The sequence below is a fragment of the Saccostrea cucullata genome, unplaced genomic scaffold (genome assembly GCF_032062105.1).
Source record: "Saccostrea cucullata isolate Sc308-1 unplaced genomic scaffold, CSIRO_AGI_Scuc_v1 ctg4502, whole genome shotgun sequence".
In the NCBI taxonomy this organism is placed as follows: domain Eukaryota; kingdom Metazoa; phylum Mollusca; class Bivalvia; order Ostreida; family Ostreidae; genus Saccostrea; species Saccostrea cuccullata.
The window spans coordinates 115,684-121,683 of NW_026940682.1; the positions used below are offsets into that span (position 1 = coordinate 115,684).

At 31.7% G+C, this 6,000-nt stretch overlaps 1 protein-coding gene across 1 annotated transcript in view; it reads right to left on the reverse strand.

The window, feature by feature from the left end:
* The window catches only part of LOC134256004 (histone-lysine N-methyltransferase 2B-like), a 45,246-nt gene extending 44,266 nt beyond the window's left edge, over positions 1-980 (reverse strand). The window contains exon 1 of the mRNA XM_062738600.1: positions 917-980. The gene's annotated coding sequence lies outside the window, so the exon portion shown is untranslated. The remainder of the gene's footprint in view (positions 1-916) is intronic.
* Between the last annotated feature and the right edge of the window lie 5,020 nt (positions 981-6,000).

Below are 6,000 nucleotides of genomic sequence, written 5' to 3' on the forward strand. Positions count from 1 at the left end.
ATGAAATTTTTTCTTTGCCAAATTATTTTCAATGGCTTATGAGACATTTATCATTTCTAAAGATTTAAGTTATACATGTATGTAATGGTAAATTCTTTGTTGAGCCCCTGCCTCTTCAAAATGATGATAATTACTGTAAACATATTACTTTTGGCTGTGTATTCTTCTTAGCGTTTTTGGCGGAAAGGATCTTCCGTTTATTAAAGTACAACGTTAAATGTCTTGCTCATATATTTATATATGCACTAAATCAAATCTATGCTAACTCATTCAAAAATCAATTTCCACCAAATATCGTACGCACTAAATGTAATACATTTACAGTATACAGTGTTCTGAAGGTGACCCCTGTATCCTTGGCCTATCTGTTTTTAACAGCTAATGATCGTTTATTATAATTTTAACATTCAGACATTGTCTTATAAATATTAAATCATGGTGAAATCCTTAACATAATTTTTAAAATAATGTTCATCTTGAAAAAAAAAAAATGACTGCCACTGTGTTGTCAAAACGTCTATATTAAGCTATCCTTTCAGAATATGCACTGACCAGTATGATCCAGGAACAATATACATGTATGTACTTATTCAAAGCATATTATTTTTGCTTGTTACAAACATACATTTTTCTACTGTAAACGATTTTTATTTGTGTGCAAGAAATATCTATTCAGCAAGTGTTGCATCCTACTATAATCTCAAGAATATTACTTGCTGTGAACCATTTATTTTGCTTGGTATTTAGTATGTTTCATCATTCATGAAAATATATTGTGACAATTACAAATTGGTTTCATATTCATGAATCGCAAATAAAAATATTACGCAAATAATAGTTGATTTAAATTACATTTATATTCAGGTTTCCACAGATAATCATGAAAAGTGAAATGAATAACTCTAACTTAACATACTTCGGAAGCAGGTTCTGCACATTCAAAGGCTTCATATGCTTCTTCATAAACCTCGAGATCATCCTGAAAATTAAATAAAAATAAATATGCCATTGGGTAAATTAACTTTTTGTAACAACCGAAAACTTCTAAGCAACTTCCATATTTGAATAAATCATACAAGTATTGTATTTTGATTGAACAAATTCTGTCAATCATTTTTCAGAACTCAAAGAAACACAAGAAAAGAAAGATAAAATACTAACAGAGAGATTAAAAAACAACTCCATCCTTCTCATTTAAGACATTTTACCGAGAGAAATTGATTTGGGTTCAATTTTCTTGGATGTTTATACTCTGGCAGAGTCAAACCTGTATATGAAAAGTGTTGGTCAAGTTTCTCCATTGAAATCCAAAATTAGCCAGATTTCTGTATTTCACAATGTGAAAATCTAGATTTACTGTTCTTTATTATTTATAATAAAAAATACAAAAAAAAAAATGTTTTGCGTTATATTAAAAATCTTGTACATGTACCCTATAATGTCCAGTGGCCTTGATTTGAACAAAATTGATCCCATGAATATATCTACTGTAAAAGCACATATATTCGTAGGGGATTAAATTTCATTTATTTCGTTGTTAACAATATCTAACGAAATTAAATCCCACATGAAATTTTATATGACTATATATTGAATAGGATTAGTCTCAAAACAATGAAATTAAATGCCCATAAAAATATTTTTGATGACAAAATAATGAAATTTTTGCCCAAGAAAATTTGTGCTGCTACAGTATTTAAATACTTCAATACTTTTATTTGAGCAGGAGAGTTTCAAAATATTCCTGTATATATAGCATCATTATTATATAACTAACTGAAGTCAATTTATTTTGAATTTTTACTGAAGATTTTTTTAGGTAGCCTAAGGGTGGGGTGGGGTCTTTGCTTTAACATTAATAGGTACAGATTCTTGCTCCAGCAACACGTTAATAAGCCTTTGGCTGAGGTGAGCTACAAGGTATGGTTCATTATAATACCAAACAATTCACTCTAGAAAAACAAGCCTATTCATTCATATGGCTCAACTGTACATACAGTAAAACTTATCTAATCTGGATGCTGTGTATTCCGAAATCTTGCCAAACATGATGTTAACTATAACTTCTTTTTAAGTAAATTTAGCTGTTGAAAATTTTGTTAACTTCTATCATGGAACAAGTGGTGTTATACCTACTGTATCAGTGGAAATTTTAGCGAGACACAAATTTAGCGATTTGTCCTTAAAAATGGTTGTTTTATTTTTAGCAATAAGTAATTTTAGCGATTTTAAAATGCTCACAAAAGAGGCTATTACAAATAAAATGCAATTAATATTTAGCAATATTCAATATTAGCATTCTTGGCACCCTCACTAATAGTGCCAAAATTAACTCCTTGCTAAAAATTCTGCTTATACAGTAATAAGAACTCACTGGACAAAACCTCCTCCTCTGCACTGCGACGATAAAATTTCATTTTTACTCCTTCTTCCTCGAAATTTCTTCCTCTTCCTCTCCTGTTCCCGATCCTTCCTGTAAAGAGGTCAAGAGGTCAAAGTCAATATAATCCTCATGATGTCTGTACATGCTGCAAATAGGCTCTATACAATTGAAGATTTGGCTTTTGATCTGCTCAACTGAGATAAATTAAGGCTCATAAGTGAGCTGTTTTGTTCAGTTTCCTAATAGTATGTTTTCCTGTCTGTTTGTCTGTCATGTGTTATCTGTATACTTTTTCACACTTTCAACTTCTTTTCAAGGACTACTGAACTTGCATGCTGCATATAAATTCTTCATTCTGCTTTGATGTTTAATCAGAGATACTTCTGACTAACTAGGGCGGGTATTGAGATATATTGCGATATTTTTAACTGAGTGTATATTTGTGATATGTATTGCAATATTTTAAAAGTAATTAAAAAGACATTTTATCACTTTATTTACTTCAATTTACATACAGAATGTACATACCTATGATATGAAACCAACCCTGAAAATAATCTGGTTGATATCAATTACTGTAGATAATTTTCATTTTTCGCAACACCTTATTTTCGGGAGATAGTCATTGCCTCTTTATTTAGCGAGACAATATTTTCACGAATTGTGGTCATTACTCTATATAATTTTAAGGAATTCTATAATACGCGAGCATGAAATTTTTGCGAGCATTCCGTCTCACGTAATTAGGGGAAAATAAAGTTCTCGCGAATAAAGTGATTTACAGTAAGTAATGCTCTGAAATGCTCCCACAAAACAACTTCTGTCTTACTGTTTGGCTTAAAAACCAACTTTCATAAAGTCCATTTTTATATAAATGATAAAGTTCCTTAATTTAAGCATATTGCCAATTTCATATGGATATTACAAAATCGTATTGCAATATGTTATTTTTTGTCATAATGGTATCACAATATATTGAAATATTGATATTTTTGCCCAGCCCTATATGACTGACTGCTAAGCTGGTCTAAATATAATTCATTAACCCACTCCCTTTAACTCTTTTTCTCTCTCTCTTTCTCGAACATGTAACAGGTATAATTCCAATTGTACTGGTTTTGTTTTTATCATGATGCAAATTTAAGAATTTTGTTTCTGGGTATTACATCTTAACAATGTGAATGAAAAATTGTTTTATTGATGCATGTATCTCACAAAATCTAATTAATTAAAACAGTTACTGCATTTTTTCTTCATATATTGGAGCCATATTTGATTGCAATACAGGAAGAACAGGATATTATTAGTTACATAGTCTTTTAGTGACAGGGTATGGGATGTTACCTGGTTAGTAAATTTCATACCTGGCGAGGCGGAGCCGAGTCAGGTATGAAATTTACTAACCAGGTATCATCCCATACCCTGTCACTAAAAGACTGTGTAACGAATTTACCCCACCGATGTAACATTTATGTTTTATCTGTAGTTTATAAATGGTTTTCTCTGCTAAATCCTTCATCACGCTTATACTATGCCTCTTATGACGTCACGTTTGTGTTTGTGACGTAATACATCGACCGGGTATAGATTACAACTGACCGGGTATGGATTTACAACTGACCGGGTATAAGAAATCCACCGCCTTCACGTGACATACTTCAACCAATCGTAAGCCAGGATTTCACGGAAAAATTATCAGAGGTGGGGTAAATATAATATACAGGCATGGAATAAATGCCTCGCCCACCAAAAATAAACTTTTCTGAATATTTAACCCCCTTCAAATAATTTCATCTTTACCTTTTCCTTGACTATGACTAAATTGTTAGAAATGCTTGATTGTTTAACTTAGTTTTAGTTTTTAATGAAAATAAAAGAATTTTACCTCGGCGGACGAATATTCTTCTTCCATCTCTTCTTCATCACTTGAACTCTCATCCTAAATAGAAAAAAAATAAATACTGTAGAAGTACTTTTTTCTGTGTGGTATTATTAATCTACACTATGTATGTGGTAACAAATTTTCGGCATAAATTTGTCCAAGCGTACTCAATATAAATGAAAGGTAATACAGTGGACCTTCAGATATCCGGACGCCAGATATCCAGATGCTTCAGTATCCAGACGATTTTTTATCGGAACGAAATTTTTAAATGTTATTCTGTCTTGTTTAATGGGTGATTCAGATATCCGGATGCTTCACATATCCGGACAAATAGGACTGGGAACCAAAGCATCCGGATAAATGAGGGTCCACTGTACAGTATATACATGTAGTAACAGTCTAAGAAATCTGCATGATTTTCTACACGCTGATTCAACACAAATTAAGATCCCGTTGAATAATGACCCATGGAAAAAAGTAAGTTTACAGTATATCGTATAAGTGAAAATTTTAGCGAAATAATGATTGACCCATGGAAAAAAGTAAGTTTACAGTTTACCGTATATTAAGTGGAAAGAACTGCGAACGATAGTATTGTTCTCCCGCCTACCTCCAAGTCAATTTTCAAAAGTTAATATATTTGATTAATTTTTTATATTCTTTTTAGATAATTATATGGATTTTCATAAAACATTACTTATTTGGGAAAACAAAGAGAGATAGCTCTAAAATTTTGGTAAAACTTGTGTTTTTCAATATAGAAATTAACGGAAAAACGGAAAATATTTTTAAAACATCCCCCCTCCGTGTCACAAAAATTCCTTTTTACAGGTAATTTGAAATGTTATTTCACAAATTCATACGAAAACTTTTTGTGTGACACAGGGGGGAACATATTTTTATTGACAAAAATCGATAGAAATGCTTACCGTAAAATCCCGAGTATTGTGCGCATTGTTGTAAAAGACGCACCTCCAACTTTGGGGGTAAAAATCCTGAAAAAAACGCTGGTCCTATATAAAAAGCGCATCCCAAAAACGCAGAAATCGGATGTGACATTACTTGTTTTAGTACATTAACTTAAAATAAAATAAAAAATTTACGAATCACAAACGAGAGTAGAACGTCAGTTTTTTTCACTTTACATATATTCAAGTGTGCATGAATGAACATTTTAATTTGATCTTTGTAATAGTTATCTAACAAGAGGTAATAAAACTTGATTATTTTCTTTTTAATTATTTCCAATCCAAGCGTGTTATGAATTGGGTCATACCCAAGCGATATTAATGTCGAAAAGTTGGCTTTAGTAATTAAACAGCTCTTGGTATCCATTGATAATTTTCTTGGTTGTAATTGACCGTTTTAACAAAAATGTTTATATGTGCTTCCACTGCTTAGTGTTTTAATAACGCAGGTGTTGAAGTGATAATTTTTATATAAACAATGGTCATGCCACTCATGGCCTACGTCACAACTTAGACTGAAGTTAAATATTGCAATGACGCAGCAATAGAACTGCTAACAATTTGTAACTCAAATCACATATCTTAAATTAAAAACATAAAAGTAAGTTATAGAAATAAGAATAAATCAGAAAACATCAAAAAGATTATAGCTGTTGACTCATTTATACCTCACCTCACCTGTCCTCTTCGTGCCCGCTGGCACATAAGGCCCCAATACACTGTCTCCACCTGTTTCTGTCTTTGGCTGCTGCCCTCGCTGACGC